This window comes from Pseudorca crassidens, chromosome 16 (genome assembly GCF_039906515.1).
Source record: "Pseudorca crassidens isolate mPseCra1 chromosome 16, mPseCra1.hap1, whole genome shotgun sequence".
NCBI classification, from domain to species: Eukaryota; Metazoa; Chordata; class Mammalia; order Artiodactyla; family Delphinidae; genus Pseudorca; species Pseudorca crassidens.
The window spans coordinates 71,332,942-71,354,933 of record NC_090311.1 but is presented as its reverse complement, the minus strand read 5'-3'; the positions used below and the strand labels follow the sequence as shown (position 1 = coordinate 71,354,933).

Genomic DNA, 21,992 nt, shown 5'->3' with positions numbered 1-21,992 from the left:
AAATGCTGGACTGACTTTATCTGGAACCAAGATTAAGTTTCAGCAACTTCTCCAAATGCACTTCCGAAAAATCAGGAATACTTGGTAAGTTCTCTTTTTGAAAAGGAACACAGTGTTTTTACTGAGCATGAACATTAGTTTTCAGTTTTTCCATAAAAGAATCCTTCCTCGAAATGGTTCTTTTTCACAGAAACTAACAGAATTATATAAAAAGATGACAATCAGTGAAAACAGAAATACCGTAATAGTGGGTACTGGGGTTACAAGACTGAGAACCTGGGAATCAAGCCCAGTTCAACATTTAGAGTAATGGGACGCACATTCGTGTCTCATGTTCTGTGAGGGGTGGTGGAGAATGAGCAAGTGTAAGGGAGTCTTACCTGGCTCTCCGCCCAGTTAGTCCACTGTTGAACCAGAAAGTGACGTAAATTCACGGTTCTCCTGTAAGGCTGTGTAAGGACATGGAGTTCTCAGAGGAAAATGATACGTCCAATTTAGAAGCGGCAATACGGATCAAATAAATGTAAATGGGAAGAATAACTGCTGTCGAAAAAGTCTTGGAGGCTTCCCTGGTGGCGCGGTGGTTAAGAATCCGCCTGCCAATGCAGGGGACGTGGGTTTGAGCCCTGGCCCCGGAAGATCCCACGTGCCGTGGAGCAACTAAGCCCGTGCACCACAACTACTGAGCCTGAGCTCTAGAGCCCACGAGCCACAACTACTGAAGCCTGTGTGCCCAGAGCCCGTGCTCCGCAACAAGAGAAGCCACCACAATGAGAAGCCCACGGACTGCAACAAAGAGTAGCCCCTGCTCACCGCAACTAGAGAAAGCCCGCATGCAGCAACGAAGACCCAATGCAGCCATAAATAAATAAATAACTAAAAAGTCTTGGACTGGAAAAAGCCTTGCGGTATTAGATATTGGAACTGCAGTATGTGAGGGAAGCTATAATGGCATTTCATTTGGGTATTTTATTAGTAGGAGGGATTTTCAGAAGGTTGAAATTTGTATACTCCATATATTACTCCCATATTCTGAAATGTTTCTTTTAATTGTATTTGTATTTTTTTCTATTTTTATAGCAGAGTAAGATGGCTAAAACCTCCCAATTTGTCTCTCTGTCTTCATTATATGAAAGTAATCCACAGTGTCCATTTAAAGGTCAACTGTATCTAAGTCTGAGTTAGAAACCTGCACACTGAGGTGCTGATTCCTTTTTTAACTGATGTCTAAGCAAGTAGCATGGGGATAATATTTCAGTGACATTCATCTGTAGTAATGCTCCTGTTGTTTAAAAAAATTCATTTTCAAAACTTCTATGCCTTGATTAAATAGGTACTGTACAATAGATCCCTAAATGAATGACACAAATTAAAAAATATTACTTCATAATACACTGTCTTACTGGTAGATCTGATGTAATGGAGTTTATATTTCAGTAGGTACAACATTTTTAATAATAAAAATACTTGCATAAAATTCATATCATAGCACTTCCTGAATCTTTAGGTGCTCTCTTAGTTTCAAAAATACATTTTAGGGGCTTCCGTGGTGGAGCAGTGGTTGAGAATCTGCCTGCCAATGCAGGGGACACGGGTTCGAGCCCTGGTCCGGGAAGATCCCACATGCCGCAGAGCAGCTAAGCCCGTGTGCCACAACTACTGAGCCTGCGTGCCGCAACTACTGAAGTCCGTGCGCCTAGATCCCATGCTCCACAATGAGAAGCCACCACAATGAGAAGCCCATGTACTGCAACAAAGAGTAGCCCCCCCGGGCTTCCCTGGTGGCGCAGTGGTTGAGAGTCCTGTGAGCCATGGCCGTGAGCCTGTGGCCGCTGAGCCTGCGCGTCCGGAGCCTGTGCTCCACAACGGGAGAGGCCACAACAGTGAGAGGCCCGCGTACCCCCCCCACAAAAAAAAAAAAGAGTAGCCCCCACTCACCACAACTAGAGAAAACCCGCGCGCAGCAGCGAAGACCCAGCGCAGCCAAAATCAAATAAATAAAATAAAAAAATTTATAAAAAGAAATACATTTTAATTTTGAAAGAGACAATTTCTGGGAAGAGTTAAAATACCCAGCACACACAATGTGTTGTGAATCACCTGCCTTTGACAGCTAACATGCCAGTAGTTACACTTTATCAGAAACGTTTGCATGTGAAATTAGGGCAGGGACCCTCTGCAAGGAATTTTTTAGACTCTTGGTTTTATTGGCTAAATATAGGAGTCCTGAGATCAATAAGTGAAGGAGAATTACATACTATAAATTATCATGAGAAGAAAGCACGTTTTTTAATTAATTAAAATTTTTTTGACTTACGATCAAATGACTGAACTTTGTGGTATTTTGTCTTCTAAATTATAAGATGAGCGCGGTGAAATGATAGTCGAGGGGGTCTAGCTGAGTCAGTGCTTAGGAAGCTTTTTGAGAACCTTGGACTGTAAGTGCTGCACACATTGAGGGGGCAGTTACAGGAATAGTATAGTAGAGTGCATTATGGAGAAATAATGCAAACGATAGTGTTGCCAGAGATGTTTCCCTTTTTTATTAAACCTTTAATATATCACTTAGGTGTGATTAGTTTCTTCTCCGTACAAGCAGCCACAACAGTCATCGCACTGATGGAAAAAATTGATAAAGAAGAGGAAAGGAAGAAATGAAGGCAGAAAAATAAAGACGGCAGAAGGAAGAGAGCCAGATAGAAGCCACACAGCCACAGTTATTCCATGGGCACAAGTCACTGATCAGACGTGCTTGCTCTTCCACTCTTGCCAGATGTAGTTATAAGCCTTTAGGTTCTTTATTTTACAGTTAAGATTTTAAACTCTGAAAATCTCAGCATATCTTTTCACTCTCACTGGACAGGTGCCATGTGGTCATTTTGTAGAAGGACCATTTATGACCCACACGGACCGGAGAGGGGAGAAAAGGGGGATGGTTGATTTAAATACCCTAATGCAGAATTTACTGTGGATTTAAAGTCTCTGACTTAATGTTGCATTAACTACTGGTGGCTGCTTTACTGCCTTTAAAACATGCATATATAACTGGATACTGTAATGCTTTGAGGGTAAGATAAATACCAACTCACACTAAAATAAATACTCTGCACGGTGAAGTTCACGTAGACATAAATTAATCATTTACCAGTTAACCAATATGCACAGGAAAGAAATAGATCACTTATTAAAGGTTGCCTCATCTATAAAATGGGGAAAAAATGCTGATATATTTTACAGTGGTGCTGTGAGGGAAAATATATGAAATTATTGCTAAGCAGTCTATAAACCATAAAATACAGTATGAACATTAAATTAATAATATTTATACTAATTCAGGTTCAACACCCTCTGCCTTAAATATATCTCTTTGCCAATCTGAGTGTACACATAAGCAAGCTGAGGCTTTTTATTTAATTTTTATTGGTGTCTTTGGAATTCTGCAGAGCATCGCAGAAGCTACTGGTTACGTTAGAAACTTTTCAGTCCCAACATTTCTGAGACAAAGTTCTAGGCTGTTCACATCCCCAGTCCCATTTTTAAGGTTCTTTCCCGAAGGGACTTAGGTCTTTCACTTGCATAGACATAGTAGTTACGAAGGGGACATCGGTGTGAAGTTTTCAATCAGGTGGAAGTGATGAACATGCTCTGTGGCTTGGTTGATTCTAAATTATGGATTGAGATGGGGAAGCAATGTTAAATCAGCGGGGAGGTACGTCGGGTCTCTGCACATTGCATCGAACTCATCTGAGATGTAAACGTTCTGTGTCTCAGCAGCGTGGCCTGAAGCAGCAGGGTTTCAAGGATATCACGCTGCTCCACACGTTACAGGCTTTAGAGATAAATCAAGCTCCCGTTTCTCAGCTCAGGTTCAGAAATGTCGTTCAAGGGCACAAGGGAGAACTAAGCAATATAAAACATATTTCCCTCACTCTTCTACCTTTTCTTCTTCTTTTTTAATGGAATCTTATCATTTAGAAGACCAACTTGTATGAAACCTGTGATCCATTCAGCACATTTTTAACATTGTCAAGTGTCCCTTTGACTCTCAATGATAAAACACATCAGGCATTTCTTCCCTCACTTCCTTTTTATAGCGGCCGTTAATACAGAAATACCTCCTCATCTTCCACTATGAAATGACAAATGGCTGACTGGAGAAGTCTGAAATATTGCCACATCTCCTCTATGTATCATGTGTCATCAACGATGATACACAGCGACTAATCTTTGGTCATGGACTATATTGATGGCTTTCTTGTCATCGGGAGGTATGTATTTGCTCGAATCAGGTTTAAGGCTCTAATATTTATGCTAGGAATGTGTGTGCTAGAAAAAGTCTACCTAGGTCCAAAGGGAAATAACCCTCACGTTTTCTTTCATTTAACTATTTTTAGCACTTGGCATTTTCATCAGTATCTCTTTTTTGCATCACGATTCACCAAGGAGTGTTCTGATCAGGAATCTAATCTATCCCAGTCAATTTACCCTTTTACTGATAACAGTCTCCTTGTCTAATAGGAAAAGTAACAGGGAAAGGAACATGGCTAAAATGCATACTTATCCCAGTTGAAGCTTATCAGAGATCAAAAGGAAACACAGTGAAACTGTTTCCTCCATTTCCTAAATCCAACTCGGGGTTAGGGGCATTGAAGTTTTCCTAAAGGAACTATCGTAAGGGCAGAGCACCAGAAGAAAAAGCCAGGGAGGGCAAAATTAAGGCTTTGAGGGAAACAAAAATAAGGTCAGTAAGGCAACAGTTCTACTTCAGTTCAAGTTAACTAATATCAAGTGCGTGATACCAGCCAAAACTAACCAAAATCATTGCCCGCATAGAGCTTACATTCTAGTGGAGGGAGACAGACAATAAATAAATGAGCAATAAATGAGTCAGTTATATAATTTATCAGACGGTGGCGATTATCATGGTGAGAAATACATCAGGGGAGAAAAATAGGAATTGGTGGGAAGGGGTTGCATTTTTAGAAGGGTGGTCAGTGAAGATCTTACTGAGAAGTTGACATTTGAGGGAAGACTTGAAGGAGATAAGAGAGCAGGTCATGTGGATTCCCTGGGAAGAGTGTCCCACATGGGACATAGCATGTGCAAAGACCCTGAGGCAGGAACATGCCTGCTGTGCTGGCAGAACTATAGCGAGCTGTAGTGATTGGAGTGGAGTAAGTGTGGGGATGGGGGAAGGAGGAGAGAGTGGTCAGAGTGGGCTGAAACATAGATGGACTGAGGACCACTGTTAGGCTCTAGCTTTTACTCTGATTGTAACAGGGAACCACTGGAGAGTTTTGAGTCAGGGAACAAAATGACCTGACTTATACTTTATTGACAGATTGGGCGTTTGGGATTGGCATGTACAGACTGCTATTTTTAAAACATAGATAACCAACAAGGGCCTACTGTATAGCACAGGGAACGCTGCTCAATATTCTGTAATAACCTAAATGGGAAAAGAATTTGAAAAACAATAGATACATGTATATATATAACTCAGTCACTTTGCTGTACACCTGAAACTAACACAACATTGTTAATCAGCTCTGCTCCAATATAAAATAAAAATTAAGAAAGAAAAGAAAAGAAAAGAGACGGTAGGGTGCAAGGGTGGAAGCAAGGAGATAATTAAAATGAAAAGTTCAGCTCTCCTCTCTGCATAAATTTAATGAATATGAGCCAGGACTTGGGAGACAATAGTTCAGTTATATGCAAAGACACTGAAGTTGTAACTACACAAAGCTAAAACTGGTTGGAAGAGAGAGTTCAATAAAGCAATCCATGTCCTCAGCACCAAATGTTAAGTCTGAAAACATTTTAAACTAAGTTGATGGATAACCAATGATAACATTTTAAGGCTTGGGAACTTTGCATATCTCTTGCTAAGGGATATATTAAAAAAAAAAATCTCCTTCCTTAACACAGGGTCTGGGTTGTGGAATCAAAGAGATGCCTATTATGATGTTGAAATTGTCTCCTCAAGTACCTTTTGGTCCTGGAAACTGAAAAGAACAAAAAAACAAAAAAAATCAAGACCTTTCAGTTGGAAGCTGTGGAAACTTGAAGAGTTAAGAAGAATGCAGACCAGCAAGAAAAATGAAGGAAGCCGTAATTTGGATTAATTGTGTTTTTATTTTCAAATTTAAAACATACGAATGATGGGAAGAAAAAAAATAGTTGAGTCTCCTTCAGGGAACAAAGAAATGGAGAAATAAAAATACTGACGAGGGCTTCCCTGGTGGCACAGTGGTTGAGAGTCCACCTGCCGATGCAGGGGACTCGGGTTCGTGCCCCGGTCCGGGAGGATCCCACATGCCGCGGAGTGGCTGGGCCCGTGAGCCATGGCCGCTGAGCCTGCGCGTCCGGAGCCTGTGCTCCACAGCGGGAGAGGCCACAGCAGTGAGAGGCCCGCGTACCGCAAAAAAAATAAATAAATTAAAAAAAATAAATACTGACAAAAGGTGAATTCAGCCTTATAGTCTCCCTTCCTGGCAGTCTGAATTATTAGGTTATGCAACAGAGCTCTCCCCGTTTCTCCTGGGTGGTTTAGGTTTGGAACAAATTGGACCTGAAAAAGTGTCAAAATTCACAGTAGGATCGCCTACTCACATCACCATTTCTCTCTCTGAAGTAGGTTACTACATTCATCTAGGGAAATTTCTATTGAATTATAATTAGGTGGCTAATTAAAAAGTGGATTATCAACTGTATTAAAATATGAGAGAAAGATGTGCACATCAATTGTTCTTTAATTTAGGAAATCCACTGTTTCCTTAAAAATATTCTCACTGGAAAATTCCATGTATAATATGTATGTTTTCCTTTTTCATCTTAAATCAGTTTTATTGAAGCAAGTCTAAGATTTTGTTTATTGAGGTAATGGAAATAATTTGAGCTTCCTCTGTTAATTAAAAAAAAGTACCTATATATCCTGGTTATCATTCTTTAGAATGAGAACTGATGGCCATGCAAAGCAATGCAAGGTTCCCAGAAGAAATAATAAGAATGAAAATAATAACTGCTGCCATTTATTCACTGCTAATATCCCTCAACAATCCTATGAGGTAATTTTATGCCTATTAAACAGGTGAGGAAACTGAGCTCAGAGAAGTTAGGCAAATTATTCAAAGTCACACAGCTTGATGGTTATAAAGCTGAAATACAAGTTTTTTTTGACCAAAATAATCTTGCATTAAGCAAGAGTTCCCCCGCCCTCAAAGCTAAAACTGTATGGTTGCATTCAGCTGGTTTTGAAATTGATCATGTTCACGTACCATATAAACAATTAATCAGGATCTTATATTAATCAGAAGACCATATTTCCTAGCTATTTGTCCAAACATCAGTTTATTTTATAAAGTAATTGATTGTCAGGAAGACTCCTGAGCCATTCCTAACAGCAGAAGTTAAAAAGTAAAAGTCACCTGTGACTGTAAGTTATTATTTGTCTTTCCTATTTCCTTCGAATTTCTAAGAAGGTAAAAATTAAATGATAGCCCTCGAACTTTGGTACGATCCTGTTTATGCGCGTGCTACACTAGTCAAGTATTAAGTGGGTCAGTCTGTCCCTAAAAATTGGCCACCCCAAGTAGATGACGTGGCTGACAGGCACGACTGACTGTGCTGGGATGGGCTTCCCGAATTGCTTATTCAGTCCTGATACCAGGCAGGTTACTTGGAGTTCCTTCTCCAATAAATAATGACAATAATAACAATGTAACTATACTAATATTTACTGTGGGCCTGTTGTGTGTCAGACACTGTGCTCATCGCATACACCACTTCACTTTGCTCCGGGCTTTCTCAGTCTTGGTACTACCGACATTTTGGGCTGGATGACTTTTTGGAGTGGGGAGGGTTGTCCTGTGCATCTTAAGAAGGTTTGGAACATCCCTGGCCTCTACTCCCCAGCTGCCAGTGGCGCACCCACCCCCTCCAGTTGTCACAGCCCAAACTATCTCCAGACATTGCCAGACGTCTCCTTGGAGGGCAAAATCGCCCCCAGTTGAGAGAGAACCTCTGTGTTACTTCCTCAACAACTCGAGGGAGGTCAGTACTATTAGATTAGTAACATTACTGTTGAGGAAACTGTGGCTCCAGGAGGGTGAAGTAAATGGCTGAGGTCTCACAGTTAGTAAATTACAGAGATGGAATGCACGTAGATCACCTGCCTCTAGAATGCTGTTATTCCATGGTTGAAACTCATAAGTGAAGGAGTGCCCTCTTTCCCACCCTTTTCACTCTTTTTTTTTTTGCGGTACGCGGGCCTCTCACTGTCGTGGCCTCTCCCGTTGCGGAGCACAGGCTCCGGACGCGCAGGCTCAGCGGCCGTGGCTCACGGGCCCGGCCGCTCCGCGGCATGTGGGATCCTCCCGAACCGGGGCACGAACCCGCGTCCCCTGCATCGGCAGGCGGACTCTCAACCACTGCGCCACCAGGGAAGCCCCCTCTTCACTCTTATATTTCATCATGGGGTGGAGCATTGGGAAGGAAGAAAGGGTGTACAAGACATAGTACACAGAATTTCTGTTGAATCATGGTCTTTTATTTGACAGATTAATTCCATTTTAATTGGAATTCTGAAAACTAATGAAAAAAATTACAAGTGTTAGATGGTCTGTTCTCAGGGTTTTTGAGTCTGTCTGATTTAATTCTAACCAATTAGCATGCCATTAGGGAGGAGTATTACGTTGAGAATCAATATTACACTAAACACTAATATTTTATTCAGTATTAAAAATCTGTACAAATGGTAATACAAGTGCTTTATTCCTACTTTCTCTAAATGAGAAGCGCTTCCTTAGGGCAATTCCAGCTACAAAGAAAATGGTATCTTCTGAGGAGACTATTGGTATTAAACTTAACATAGATCATTGCTTAAATGAATCAGTAAGATTTAATTGAATGAAATTTGTTTATTTTATTGTAAAGTGTATAAGTTTTTCAGGGTATCAAAAATTGTTTTTCTTTTTATACTTATAGTATAATCCCAGGTTAAGATGACAACAAAATTACATTATTGACCAATACTGCTAAACAGGACAAAATAACTGTCATATGCTGATTGTAGGATATCATTTCTTTCTTCCTTTTTTTCTACGGTATTTCTACACATTTTTTTGTTCAGATATAATCTTAGGCTGGAATTGGAACCTATATCCAGATTCTGCATTTTACGTCTTCTTTGCAAAGAGGAATTAATAAACCCAGATAAACAGTAAACTAGATAAACATCTAATAAGCACCTAGAAATAGGTCACTGAGGCAAGATTTAACACCAGGCTTTTAGGAATTCCCCGGCAGTCCAGCGGTTAGGACTCTGCGCTTTCACTGCTGGGGGATTGTGAGGGCATGGGTTCGACCCCTCGTTGGGGAACTAAGATCCCACAAACCGTGAGGCGCGGCCAAAAACAAACAAGCAAATAAAACCGGGATTTCAAATCTGCTTTCCATATTGTGCCCCTCTGTGTGTTTCCCGGCATCTGACCTTGCCACGTTCTTTCATTTTAGAGCCTGGGCCCACTGTGCGCGTCCTGTGGTTCTTCCTGGCCCCTGTTTTCATCTCGCCTGTCCTGCTGCTGCTTCTCCTCTCCTAACCTCAGTAGCTTTTTCAAGGTTCCAAGCTAGGGTAGCACCGCGAGATTACTATGGTTTGGATCTAATGAAGGCATTTACAATTTTTTTTTTATGACTTGTGTACTTTAATTCCCAACTTCTCAAATATTTGAAAACCTTAAGCAAACTATGCCTTTAAAAACATACCTAACTTTGTGAATTACTATACTTTGTCCTTCAGTATTAGAAAAGTTTTTCTCCATACTTTAGTGATCTCCCAGTTGGGTTGGCAAGATCAGTTAATATGCACATACTTTGAAAAAGCTACTCTTTAGGAAAGGGATGCTTGTAATCCCATGGCATGATTAGAAGTTAAAAACTGCCATGCAGAACGACAGCAGGACAAAAAAAAATTGAATAAGTGAAACTAACCGAAAAATTAGAAATTGAAGGCATATTCAGCATGGCAATCACCATTACAAATAGGAAAATTTAAACTAAGAAAACAACATTTAATTGGTTGACTTCTCTAAAATATTGATTGGATTTCATTAATAAGCATTTTATGCATATGGCTATTCTGAAAGTTCCTTTAAAAATGAAAGACTAATGCCTTAATGAGAGGTATTATCACATGAACATATTTGAATCTGACTTATGAAAAACGGGACTTGAGAATTTAAAATGTGTGCATAAAATGCAAATGGATTTAATTAACTGAAAGCCCATAAGACAGAACTTCTTCAAATAAGCAATTACTTTGGGGACTAATCGTGTAAATAGGATCCTGATTCATTAGCACAAATACCCGTATGAGAGACGTATCAGCAAATTTTATTCCTTAGATTATTCATGCACACATGGTAATATCTCATTAATTTAGGACTTCAGTGAATTTAAAATCTTTTGATAATTTGATCATGAGCTGGCCTGACGTTTACCTTTCTTCTGCAAACATTTTATTTATAGGTAGATAACATATGGTGTTTTAAACATTTTTTTCCAGTCTTATGTACTCTTTTAGACACAATAAGCTATTTTCAGTGAACCTCGGGCACTTTACAAGCTCCTACATACACCCAATCTATATGCTAATAACAAAATGCTCATATGATTTACTATAACAGGTCTCCTTAAGGATTTCTGTTTTATAATGTTTTGTTGAAGTTGCTATATGTAGTTTAAAGTAATAAAGCCACATTTGTTTAACAGCTATCTATAAGTCATCCTTCTCACAAATTCAAATATGCCCACATCCCTAATTCATTAGAATAAATGTAATTTTGCAACATTCGCATCTCTACATATAGAATTTTTCTTTTCAACATGCATTAGAACCTCTAAAGAAAAGTAAAATACAACGAAGAGGGAAAATAAATGATTTTGTGAGTATGGACAGAGGAGAGTGAACTGTTTCAGATCATTTTAAGTCCTTTAGGCACAATGCACTGGTGAAAACTCAATAATATAGCCCTTTACTCAAAAGCCAATTTTGCTCACTTCGGATGACTCAGTTCCAATCACTTGCAAAGTGGTAATAAGTCTTTCCAATTAAAGACAGTCAGTGTCCACACCAAAAGGGGTGGATGCTCCAAACTAGGGCATCTGGGATGAAGACAAGTACCACTGCACAGCAATCTGGCCTTTTGAAATCTTTCTTACATGTGGCCATGACTTTTCAGAGTCCGCATGACAGTTTTCTGCACAGATGCCACTCACTAAGGAATCTCAAAAGTGCTTATAAAGTGAGTAGAAGAATTGTGTTAATTTAATGATCAAAACTCATACGTAGGTCTACATATGAGTAGATCAAAATGACTAAAATTCTAAACCATGTAAAACATATTTAGCAGTGATAAAAACCACAACTGAACTAAAAACTTGAAATTCCCCTCTTTTATGAAACATTCTGAAGACAGATCTAGATATTGGAAGTTATGCCATGTTCACACAAGAAGTATTTCCATTTCTTTTTGAATATTATGAGAGGATTAGAATTACCCATAGTAGTAGTTACTTACCCCATGAAGGGGAAGAATGAGCTTCAATTCCATTTTCATGACTTAATCAAGAATACTTGCTGAAAGAGGCCTCTTTCATGTGCTTCTGGGTAGTTATAAAACCTGGGTAGGAGATACAAGCATGGAATGTTTTATCATCAAGAAGAAAAATTTACAAGGAATAATAGATTGTCATGTCAGTGATTGTTTCCCGTCTGAACGAGAGCTATCCCAGCCAACCATATGCTATTTACAGATCAACTCGGTGCCCACAAAAGTTTGAGCAAGAAAGGCTAAAATGACTACCGCCATTAAAGAAAGGAGACCGGGGGCCGTCCACATCCCATTTTGTATTTGTCTGGGTGAAGTGAAGGTCCTTAACTTCACCCAGGCTCAGTTCCTTCATCTCTCTTGTGGGAGTACTCACGCCAGCTATTCGATGGGCTGCTCTGATAAGCACATGAGACAATGTGTAGAAGGACATTTAGTTAACAGTAAAACTATTTCACTTATTTATGCTCTGACTCTATCGTAAAGATTTGAGGTGGCTTTCAAAAAGAAAAATGAAGAAATATGAATAAAAATAAGAAAATAGGGTTGAAAGTGAAAAAGGAAGAAGTGTGTATATGACTGACAATGGTCAATACTTGAGATGATTGAAGTTACAACTTGGATTTGAATTTCTTGGTAATTTAGGAAAAAGGAAAACATAATTTCTTTTTAATCTCCTATTATTAGAAAGGAGAAAATACATCATTTCCCCCAAAGAAGCCAAGTATTTTATCCTCTTGATACGAAATTCATAGAAAATTCTTACAGGTAAAACACGATAGAGGGACCCTGAGATACAATGGGCTAATATCCCATTTGATAAGAGTAGAGCTGACTACCTACCGTGACAACTGAAGGGCAAAAGAGGACTTTTGCTTGGAGGTAGTTATTACTGCTATGAAAATTGTATTACTCCTAGAGACAAACCTGAAGCTTGAATTAGGGAAATCCTAAATGTAAGCCCACCTCACTCCCAGTTAACAAATCATCCAGCTCTCCTCCCTCGCTGTGCCTTCCTAAGAAACACAGAAGGAGCTCCATAAGTCATGTTGTCAGCAATGAGGATAGTTTCTGAAGGAAGTCACTGATTGCTCATGACGCTAGGCCGGTCGCTGTGCATGAATAAACAGGTGGTAGAGCCGCAAAGATAATGAACGCAGACGTGATACAGGACTGACCTCCGCACAGCCCATTTTGTGAGGCCATTCCAAAGGGAAAGGATGAGAAAGGGAAAAGATACAACCACATGATTATACTATAAACGAAACAAGTCACAGCATGGAGCTCTTCCTTGAAATCCACGTGTTTTCCTGACTTCCTTGAAACCTCACTTCCGATCTTACAGGAAACGCCTCTCAATTGTCCTCTTTTGGTTCTTCTTCCTCCCCTTAAATGTGGACCTTCCTGAAGGCTCTCCACTGGCAGCAATTTCATTCACACTCCCACCTTATATTGTCTTTCTTGATGCTTCTCCAGGCTGGATTCTCATCCCCATCCTCTCCTGAATTTGCTCTTCTTTTTTGTGCCTGACGTCAGTGGCATTGTCACCCTCTGTGGCTTGAACCCTTGGTGTCATCTTCATTCTTCTCCTCCATCACCGCACCTCCACGCAAAACATTACCCGCCTGACCATGGCCACTTCGCACACAAACTTCACTTCCCTTTTACATGTCCAAGGCCGTTGGTGATCAAAAAACTCACCCAGCCTCCACCATCTCCCATCCAGGCAGTGGGCTCCAATCTCATGTACCCCTGCTTCCAGTCGCCATCATTTCGCAGATTTCGGGATGGATCATAGTTTTCTTCCTAAACCTCATGCTTCCCCAGTTGCTTGAAAACTTCAAACAGCTCTCCAGTCCCTGTAGGATCAAGTCTAAACCTTCTCGGCAGAACTTGCCGATAGCTGAGATCAATACATTTACCACTTTTCACAGAACCTTTCTAGTCCTACTAAGGCATTTCCCCTCTCTGTGCCCCTCTCCCCAAAAGCTGTTTCCTGCCTCCTTGACTTTGGTTACTAGCTTTCTGCCGATGAAATGCTCCTCTCAACAACAGGTTCAAATACCACCTCTTTCAGGGATCTTCCTGAATTCTTGTGCAGTATCCATTGTACCCTCCTCTACAAACCCAAGGATGCTTAACTATACCCTCACTACAAGAATCACACTTATAGTACTCTGGCTTTATTTATTTACTTTATAGAGCAATTACAATATTTATTAAGTATCAAATTGTATTATACAGTTCTATATTTCTGTCATCTGAATTATTTTTTTCAAATCGAAATTGGTTTTGGGTTTTTCACTGCTAAGGAAATTTATATTCCCTTATGCTTAGTAGTAATTTAATAAGGACATGTCAATTGAAAGCCTCACAGTCACCATCATGTGAAGTCCTATTTTCTCTTTCCCTATCACTTTATGGAGGGTCTTCGTCTTCCATTGGATTATTATTATTTTTTTAACATCTTTATTGGAGTATAATTGCTTTACAATGGTGTGTTAGTTTCTGCTGTATAACAAAGTGAATCAGCTATACATATACATATATCCCCATATCTCTTCCCTCTTGTGTCTCCTTCCCACCCTCCCTATCCCACCCCTCTAGGTGGTCACAAGCACTGAGCTGATCTCCCTGTGCTATGCGGCTGCTTCCCACTAGCTATCTATTTTACATTTGGTAGTGTATATATGTCCATGCCACTCTCTCACTTCGTCCCAGCTTACCCTTCCGCCTCCCCATGTCCATTCTCTACATCTGCTGCTTTACTCCTGTCCTGCCCCTAGGTTCTTCAGAACCAATTTTTTCTTTTTTTTTAGATTTTTAGATATATATCTGTTAGCATATGGTATTTCTTTTTCTCTTTCTGACTTACTTCAATCTGTATGGCAGACTCTAGGTCCATCCACCTTACTACAAATAACTCAATTTCATTTCTTTATATGGCTGAGTAATATTCCATTGTATATATGTGCCACATCTTCTTTATCCATTCATCTGTCGATGGACACTTAGGTTGCTTCCATGTCCTGGCTATTGTAAACAGAGCTGCAGTGAACATTGTGGTACATGACTCTTTTTGAATTATGGTTTTCTCAGGGTATATGCCCAGTAGTGGGCTTGCTGGGTCGTATGGTAGTTCTATTTGTAGTTTTTTAAGGAACCTCCATACTGTTCTCCATAGTGGCTGTATCCATTTACGTTCCCACCAACAGCACAAGAGGGTTCTCTTTCTCCACACCCTCTCCAGCATTTATTGTTTGTAGATTTTTTTTTTTTTTTTTTTTTTTTTGTGGTACCCGGGCCTCTCGCTGCCGTGGCCCCTCCCGTTGCGGAGCACAGGCTCTGGACGCGCAGGTGCAGCGGCCGTGGCTCACGGGCCCAGCCACTCTGCAGCATGTGGGATCCTCCCGGACCGGGGCACGAACCCGTGTCCCGTGCACCGGCAGGTGGACTCCCAACCACTGCGCCACCAGGGAAGCCCTGTTTGTACATTTTTTGATGATGGCCATTCTGACCTGTGTGAGGCGATACCTTACTATAATTTTGCTTTGCATTTCTCTAATGATTAGTGATGTTGAGTATCCTTTCATGTGTCTGTTGGCAATCTGTATACCATCTTTGGAGAAATGTCTGTTTAGCTCTTCTGCCCATTATTGGATTGGGTGTGTTTTTTTGACATTGAGCTGTATGAGCTGCTTGTAAATTTTGGAGATGAATCCTTTGTCAGTTCTTTGTTTGCAAATATTTTCTCCCATTCTGAGGGCTGTCTTTTCATCTTGTTTATGGTTTCCTTTGCTCTGCAAAAGCTTTTAAGTTTCATTAGGTCCCATTTGTTTATTTTTGTTTTTATTTCAAAAATAAGGAGGTGGGTCAAAAAGGATCTTGCTGTGATTTATGTCATAGAGCGTTCTGCCTGTGTTTTCCTCTAAGAGTTTTATAGTGTCCGGCCTTACATTTAGGTCTCTAATCCATTTTGAGTTTATTTTTGTGTATGGTGTTAGGAAGTGTTCTAATTTCATTCTTTTACAAGTAGCAGTTCTGGCTTTACTTTTTTTTTTTTTTGGGGTACGCGGGCCTCTCACTGTTGTGGCCTCTCCCGTTCCGGAGCACAGGCTCCGGACGTGCAGGCTCAGCGGCCATGGCTCACGGGCCCAGCCGCTCCGCGGCATGTGGGATCTTCCCGGACCGGGGCACGAACCCATGTCCCCTGCATCGGCAGGCGGACTCTCAACCACTGCGCCACCAGGGAAGCCCTGGCTTTACTTTTGATAGCTGTAAATACAGCATCGTGAAGAGCTCTCAGCTTATAATCTAGCTAGGGAAACCCTGCTTTATTCACATTTCTAACTGCCCTGGTGTAATATTTCATGCTTGAATATTGTGGGTACCGTATAAAAGGCGGTAAGATGGTTTTTTTTAAAGTCAAATGGCACCATGAAAAGCTCTGAACATGGGTTACGGACACCATTTTAGAAGATATTTTCTGAATAGGCGACAATAGCAAGACTGTCCAAATTTGGAAGACAAAAGTAATGAAAGGAGAGAAGATGAGAAAGAAACCCAAATAGCGGTAGAGTATTACTTTCCTCTCTTCATTATTTTGACAAATGTGTTCGATCAATTTATAAAAATCAAGTAAGTGTTTACATCTGATCTCCCATTAGGGATAGAAAATGTCTTCCTGGTGCTGTCCCGTTGCCCGACGCATATAAGATAGTTTCCTATTTGTTGAATGAATAAGTTGGTGACTCATCCACTCATTTCTCTCCAGTTGGCCTCCAATCTCTCTTCCCCTTTATAGCCGCACTGCTGTAAATAAGTTCCGACGCTCGTCTTTTTTTCTTACCTTCCGTCTGCAGCTCACCCCACTTCAGTCTGACCTCTGCCTTACCACGGTGCTCACTGTGCCGAGGTACAGCTTTGCAGTCCTTGCCCTCTGGGTGGGCTCACACGTTGGTATTGTCCAGGGGCAGGGAGGGAAGTTGAGGCTGCAGCTCATGCCACAGAAGTCGCGGAGAATGTACGCTGCAGTGTCTCAGCCCGTGGCCTCCTCCCCCACCACAGCGATGCTAGCAAGTGGGTGAGGTGAGTCCACACTGCTCCATGAACATTCGGTTTATTTACCCTGCTCACAAGAGCACCACCGGGCGGGTGAACAGGCAGCTCATAGAATTCCCTGGTGTCACGGTCTGATTTTCTCTCCAGTTCACATCCCCAGAACCTCAGACTGTTCTGTGCACAGATTCCACCCAGTTCCACTCTCTCTCTAGTGGTTGCCAACATGTCAAAATGGCTTTCCTCTCTATCACACTTTCTCCCTAGCATCTTCTTAAGATAAGTGTAAAATATGAACGTGTGAAATTGTCTCAAACATGCATGACCACATTCAGAACCAGTTATAGGTCTGTTTCCCAGACATATCATTTAGTGATTTCTCTTTCTTTTTTCATTTTAGTAATCCTTCTTTTTTTTTTTTCTTTTTTTGCCGTACGCGGGCCCCTCACTGTTGTGGCCTCTCCCATTGCGGAGCACAGGCTCCGGACGCGCAGGTTCAGCAGCCATGGCTCACGGGCCCAGCCGCTCCACAGCATGTGGGATCTTCCCGGACCGGGGCACGAACCCGCGTCCCCTGCATCGGCAGGCGGACTCTCAACCACTGCGCCACCAGGGAAGCCCGGCATTTTATTCTTTTTGTTGCAATGATAAATGGGAGTGTTTCCTTAATTTCTCTTTCAGATTTTTCATCATTAGTGTATAGGAATGCAAGGGATTTCTGTGCATTAATTTTGTAGCCTGCAACTTTACCAAATTCATTGATTACCTGTAGTAGTTTTTTGGTGGCATCTTTAGGATTCTCTATGTATAGTGTCATGTCATCTGCAAACAGTGACAGTTTTACTTCTTCTTTTCCAATTTGTATTCCTTTTATTGCTTTTTCTTCCCTGATTGCCGTGGCTAGGACTTCCAAAACTGTGTTGAATAATAGTGGTGAGAGTGGACATCCTTGTCTTGTTGCTCATCTTAGAGGAAATGCTTTTGGTTTTTCACCATTGAGAATGATGTTTGCTGTGGGTTTGTTGTATATGGCCTTTAGTATGTTGATGTAGGTTCCCTCTATGCCCAGTTTCTGGAGAATTTTTATCATAAATGGGTGTTGAATTTTGTCAAAAGCTTTCTCTGCATCTATTGAGATGATCATATGGTTTTTACTCTTCAATTTGTTAATATGGTGTATCACATTGATTGATTTGTGTATATTGAAGAATCCTTGCATCCCTGGGATAAACCCCACTTGATCATGCTGTATGATCCTTTTAATGTGTTGTTGGATTCTGTTTGCTAGTATTTTGTTGAGGATTTTTGCATCTATCTTCATCAGTGATATTGGTCTGTAATTTTCTTTTTTTGTAGTATCTTTGTCTGGTTTTGGTATCAGGGTGATGGTGGCCTCGTAGAATGAGTTTGGGAGTGTACCTTCCTCTGCAATTTTTTGGAAGAGTTTGAGAAGGATGGGTGTTAGCTCTTCTCTAAATGTTTGATAGAATTCACCTGTGAAGTCATCTGGTCCTGGACTTCTGTTTGTTGGAAGATTTTTAATCACAGTTTCAATTTCATTCCTTGTGATTCGTCTGTTCATATTTTCTGTTTCTTCCTGGTTCAGTCTTGGAAGGTTATACCTTTCTAAGAATTTGTCCATTTCTTCCAGGTTGTCCATTTTATTGGCATAGAGTTGCTTGTAGTAGCCTCTTAGGTTGCCTTGTATTTCTGTGGTGTCTGTTGTAACTTCTCCTTTTTCATTTCTAATTTTAGTGATTGGAGTCCTCTCCCTCTTTTTCTTGTTGAGTCTGGCTAATGGTTTATTAATTTTGTTTATCTTCTCAAAGAACCAGATTTTAGTTTTATTGATCTTTGCTATTGTTTCCTTTGTTTCTATTTCATTTATTTCTGCTCTGATCTTTATGATTTCTTTCCTTCTGCTACCTTTGGGTTTTGTTTGTTCTTCTTTCTGTAGGTGTTTAGGTGTAACATTAGATTGTTTACTTGAGATTTTTCTTGTTTCTTGAGGTAGGCTTGTATAGCTATCAACTTCCCTCTTAGAACTGCTTTTGCTGCATCCCACAGGTTTTGGATCATCGTGTTTTCATTGTCATTTGTCTCTAGGTATTTCTTGATTTCCTCTTTGATTTCTTCAGTGCTCTCTTGGTTATTTAGTAACATATTGTTTAGCCTCCATCTGTTTGTGTTTTTTACATTTTTTTTCCCTGTAATTCATTTCTAATCTCATAGTGTTGTGGTCAGAAAAGATGCTTCATATGATTTCAATTTTCTTAAATTTACTGAGGCTTGATTTGTGACCCAAGATATGATGTATCCTGGAGAATGTTCTGTGCGCACTTGAGAAGAAAGTATAATCTGCTGTTTTTGGATGGAATGTCCTATAAATATCAATGAAATCTATCTGGTCTATTGTGTCATTTAAAGCTTGTGTTTCCTTATTAATTTTCTGTTTGGATGATCTGTCCATTGGGGTAAGTGAGGTGTTCAAGTCCCCACTATTATTGTGTTACTGTCGATTTCCTCTGATCCCTTGATCGTTACGTAGTGTCCTTCCTTGTCTCTTGTAACATTCTTTATTTTAAAGTCTATTTTATCTGATATGACTATTGCTACTCCAACTTTCTTTTGATTTCCATTTGCATGGAATATCTTTTTCCATGCTCTCACTTTCAGTCTGTATGTGTCCCTAGGTCTGAAGTGGATCTGTTGTAGACAGCATATTTATGGGTCTTGTTTTTCTATCCATTCAGCAATCCTGTGTCTTTTGGTTGGCGCATTTTATCCATTCACGTTTAAGGTAATTATCGATATGTATGTTCCTATCACCATTTTCTTAATTGTTTTGCGTTTGTTTTTGTAGGCCCTTTTCTTTTGTGTTTCCCACTTAGAGAAGTTCCTTTAGCATTTGTTGTAGAGCTGGTTTGGTGGTGCTGAATTCTCTTAGCTTTTGCTTGTCTGTAAAGCTTTTGATTTCTCCATCGAATCTGAGTGAGATCCTTGCCGGGTAGAGTAATCTTGGTTGTAGGTTCTTCCCTTTCATCACTTTAAGTATGTCATGCCACTCCCTTCTGGCTTGTAGAGTTTCTGCTGAGAAATCAGCTGTTAACCTATGGGAGTTCCCTTGTATGTTATTTGTCATTTTTCCCTTACTGCTTTCCATAATTTTTCTTTGTCTGTAATTTTTGCCAGTTTGATTACTTTGTGTCTCAGCGTGTTTCTCCTTGGGTTTATCCTGTATGGGACTCTCTGCGCTTCCTGGACTTGGGTGGTTATTTCCTTTCCCATGTTAGGGACGTTTTCGACTATAATCTCTTCAAATATTTTCTGTGGTCCTTTCTCTCTTTCTTCTCCTTCTAGGACGCCTATAATGTGAATGTTGTTGCATTTCATGTTGTCCCAGAGGTCTCTTAGGCTGTCTTCATTTCTTTTCATTCTTTTTTCTTTATTCTGTTCCTCAGCAATGAATTCCACCATTCTGTCTTCCAGGTCACTTAGCCGTTCTTCTGCCTCAGTTACTCTGCTGTTGATTCCTTCTAGTGTAGTTTTCATTTCAGTTATTGTATTATTCATCTTTGTTTGTTTGTTCTTTAATTCTTCTAGATCTTTGTTAAATGTTTCTTGCATCTTCTCAGTCTTTGCCTCCATTCTTTTTCCAAGGTCCTGGATCATCTTCACTATCATTATTCTGAATTCTTTTTCTGGAAGGTTGCCTATCTCCATTTCATTTAGTTGTTTTTCTGGGGTTTTATCTTGTTCCTTTATCTGGTACATAGCCCTCTGCCTTTTCTTCTTGTCTGTCTTTCTGTGAATGTGGTTTTTGTTCCACAGGCTGCTGGATTCTAGTTCTTCTTGTCTGTGCTGTCTGCCCTCTGGTGGATGAGTCTATCCAGGAGGCTTGTGGAAGTTTCCTGATGGGAGGGACTGGTGGTGGGTAGAGCTTGCTGTTGCTCTGGTGAGCACAGATCAGTAGAACTTTAATCTGCTTGTCTGCTGATGGGTGGGGCTGTGTTCCCTCCCTCTTGGTTGTTTGGCCTGAGGCCACCCAACACTGGAGCCTACCCGGGCTCTTTGGTGGGGCTAATGGCAGACTCTGGTAGGACTCACGCAAGACGTACTTCCCAGAACTTCTGCTGCCAGTGTCCTTGTCCTCAGGGTAAGCCACATCTGCCCCCCGCCTCTGCAGGAGACCGTCTGCCACTAGCAGGTAGGTCTGGTTCAGTCTCCCCTGGGGTCACTGCTACTTCCCCTGGGCTCTGATATGCACACTACTTTTTGCCCTCCAAGAGTGGAATCTCTGTTTCCCCCAGGCCTGCTGAAGTCCTGCAATCAAATCCCGCTAGCCTTCAAAGTCTGATTCTCTAAGGAATTCCTCCTCCCGTTTCCAGATCCCCAGGTTGGGAAGCCTGACATGTGGCTTAGAACCTTCACCTCAGTGGGTGTACTTATGTGGTATAATTGTTCTCCAGTTTGTGAGTCACCCACCCAGCAGTTATGGGATTTGATTTTATTGTGATAGCGCCCCTCTTACCGTCTCATTGAGGCTTCTCCTTTGTCTTTGCATGTGGGATATCTTTTTTGGTGAGTTACAGTGTCTTCCTGTAGATGATGGTTCAGCAGTTAAGTGTTATTCCAAAGTTCTCGCAAGAGGGAATGAGAGCACGTCCTTCTACTCCGCCATCTTGAACCAATCTCCAGTTTCTCTTTATTTTAATTCAAAACAGGTGTCTCCTTTGTCAGTCTTCCACATTCAAGGCAACTGACCACTCGCACCTTCTCAAAAGGAAATCCTTGTTTCCTTGTCCCACGAGCCAGCTGTCTCCTGGGTTTCCTTCTTTCTCTTGGTTCTCCCCCCTCACCCTCAGCAGGCTTATCCTTCACTACATGGCCACGATGGATTTGAATACCTCAAGGCTTTGGTCGTAGCATTCTCTCCCATGACTCACTGTATACCCTTTCTGTGGCGTCATCTCCAACTGTGGATCCTGTTGATCATATCCAGACCAGTGAATGTGAAGTTGAATCACAAGTTTCTATCTCTGGTTCGGATCCCAGAGCTTTCTGACAAGCTCCACGCCCATAATCGCATGTCTGCTTGCTCTGCTCTGTGATGACTGCAAGCCATCTGAAACACAGCATGTCCAACACTGAACTTACAAACTGGTCTTCACAGACTTGTTCTTCTGCCAGTGTTCCCTGACACTTCCTTGTGGGCTCCACATAAATACTGCAGAAGGCGACCTGTCGATTTCACCTCCTGCACTTCTCTGGAATCCACTGACCCCTTAGAATTCATCCTTCCTCCCTTAAGTCAAGCTACCAGCA

At 41.0% G+C, this 21,992-nt stretch overlaps 1 long non-coding RNA gene across 1 annotated transcript in view; it reads right to left on the bottom strand.

Annotated features, from left to right (window-relative positions):
• Positions 1-379: 379 nt before the first annotated feature.
• Positions 380-21,992, bottom strand: part of LOC137208549 (uncharacterized) — a 33,803-nt gene continuing 12,190 nt past the window's right edge. The window contains exons 2-3 of the long non-coding RNA XR_010935658.1: positions 11,580-11,681; positions 380-449 (exon numbers count right to left, since the gene is read on the bottom strand). This is a non-coding gene — a long non-coding RNA (uncharacterized lncRNA). The remainder of the gene's footprint in view (positions 450-11,579; positions 11,682-21,992) is intronic.